We start from the raw sequence: 2,481 nt of genomic DNA, 5'->3' as shown, positions 1-2,481 counted from the left end.
ATTCCAATTGCTTTGGAAATTTGTGGCCATCTGCCAATACTACCACTGCAGCCATCACTGCATTCTCCCTCATCTTGCCCAACGCCTCGGGCCTCCCCAGTGAACCCAGAGCCGCTGATTTATGTGATGTTTCACAGACATCCCTGTCAGCCCCGAGGTCTCGGCCCCTAATTATAGGACTAAATGATATGTAACATACTGCAATTGTATTTCAAAGCCAACATTTCTGACTTGACACACTTAAAATATAACCGGTTTTTAAACTTAAGGGGGCAGGCAAAGGGATGGGTGACAACTGGGCAGTGACGAGATGGCTGGGATGACTCCTCAGGTTGCCAGAGGCCTCCCGAGGGAGAGAAGAGGGGAAAGAACAGAGAAAGAAAGCCCACAGCAGTGGCCAGGGCAACCTAGAGAGGAAGTGGGTTGGCTTCCTGCCAGAGCCAGGGCCTAGAACTGATGCTGAGACCAGGGACGAAGCTGCAACCTTCCACCGGCAGCAACTTCGAAATCAAGATCTCCATCCGACACCTCTAAGGGGCAGCCACAGACTCCCATGTCTGTTGGTTCCAGGGCTTACTCTCACCATCCCATCTTCTTGTTGCATTGCTCCCAACCCTTAGCATTCACAGGACCTCAGAGGCAGGTCATTCAGTCACATTGAAGAGTTGGTGGCATCCTCCCATGGCTTCCAATCATTGCCCTGCAAACGGTTCCCAGAATCAAGATCCACATTTTGAATCATCTCCTGGACATCTATTTCTATTGAGATGTGTTACTCTCACCTTAAACTCAGTACAGGCCTACCTCGGAGATATTGTGGGTTTGGTTCCTAACCACAGCAATTAAGTGAATATTGCAATAAAGCGAGTCGTAATGCTTTTGCTGGTGAAGGAAGTAAATTTGTAAACATGTGTAACATTTTCTATTTGTAAAAAAAGCAACATCTGTGAAGCCTAATAAAGCTAAATGCTTGTATGTTTAAATCAAGGTCATCCTTCTTTCCTCCAAACCTGCTCCTCCTCTCAACCTACCCATCCTGGCTAGAACCCTGGCATCTTCGCTGGTGTCTCCCTTCATCTGCTCCCCTGGTACCCAGCCTTCTCTTTCAGGTCTGCACCACTTTGCAGTGCAGAATTTGGAAGGGACCTTAGACAACAGACCCCCAGTGGAGTCCCGGAACTTGCTCAAAGTGATAATGTAGTTAGAGGAGGAGCTGGAACCAGGATCCTCGTGCCCTAACACCCTGCCCACTGTTCTTGCTGACGGTCTTCGGTCTTCTCTCTGCGGGGATACTGATCCCCTCCTCAAAATTGTGCAATCCAGGCTCTTAGCCAGTTATCTGAGGCTCTCCCTGATTTTTCCGCAATGCACTTCTCTGACTTTCTATGCGACTTCTTGACACAAATAAAAGCTAACTGCTCATTTACCACATGCCAGGCAGTATTCTAAACTCTGTGTGTGTTAACGGCCCTCACAGACCTAGGAAGGAGGCACTGTTATTACTCCCAAGTTATAGATGGGGAAACTGAGGAGGACCACATTTCCCCACCTGAAACCTCTCTGTCTCTTCCAACACCTCTTTTCTGACTCCCGCAGCAGCCGCTGTCTTTCTGCTCCTCTTACCCACAACACACCTCCTCCATCTGCCTGGCCCCCTAGGCGCTCTGTCTATCCCGCGTTATGTTAGTTTCTGTTTTGGAGCTTGCGTCCCATTCCTCAATAGCCCCAGCTGCTCCTTACTGAGTCATACATACATGCCTTTGCACCTGGGCGCCTCCACAGTGCTCAGCACACAGCGCTCTCCTAGTACTTCCGCTCAGCCCTCCCAAGTGTCCCTCCACACAGGACCTGGTCCAGAACACAGCACTGAGGGCCAGGTGGTGGAGAGGGGCCCGCTGATGGAGAGGGGTCCGCTGACAGATCCCAACATCCCAGGAGGCGCTGCCTGTCGGGTCAGGCTGACGCTGAGTCCTATGAGTCCCCAGCTGCTACAGAGGCTGTCAGACTTCCTTTACTCTGTAGTAGGGCTCAATTTGTCTACCTCCCTTCCCTCCCCCACTTACGGCCTGACCCTCCCCAAGACTAGTCTGGGGCCCATATTCATTTGGCCTTTTTAGAATGAGAGTCTCCTCTCGCCCAAGTTCTCCATGCTTGACAAGGTTGCTCCCCATTTCCAGATTCCTTCCTTCCCCTCTGGCTTCTCTGAATCTCCTGCCTGCCTCGTGGAGTCCTTGTCCTTTGCCCTGGCCCAGTAGCCCTCTCTCCTATTCTCCTTTTTTCTCCCAAGTCACTGACTAGGTATTTAGATTTTAATCTCAGCTCTGCTCTTAACTTGCTGTATTACCTTGGACAAGTTCCTTTCCCTCTCTGAGCCTCAATTTTCACATCCGTAAAAGGAGGGAGCTAGACTGGATGGTGAGTGATATTCTGCTGAGCTCTCCAGGCTCTCCTCTCTTCACAGTCCTCCCCTCTTCCTCTCAC

The sequence above is a fragment of the Myotis brandtii genome, unplaced genomic scaffold (assembly GCF_000412655.1).
Source record: "Myotis brandtii unplaced genomic scaffold, ASM41265v1 scaffold454, whole genome shotgun sequence".
In the NCBI taxonomy this organism is placed as follows: domain Eukaryota; kingdom Metazoa; phylum Chordata; class Mammalia; order Chiroptera; family Vespertilionidae; genus Myotis; species Myotis brandtii.
Note: the sequence above shows the minus strand (reverse complement) of the source record.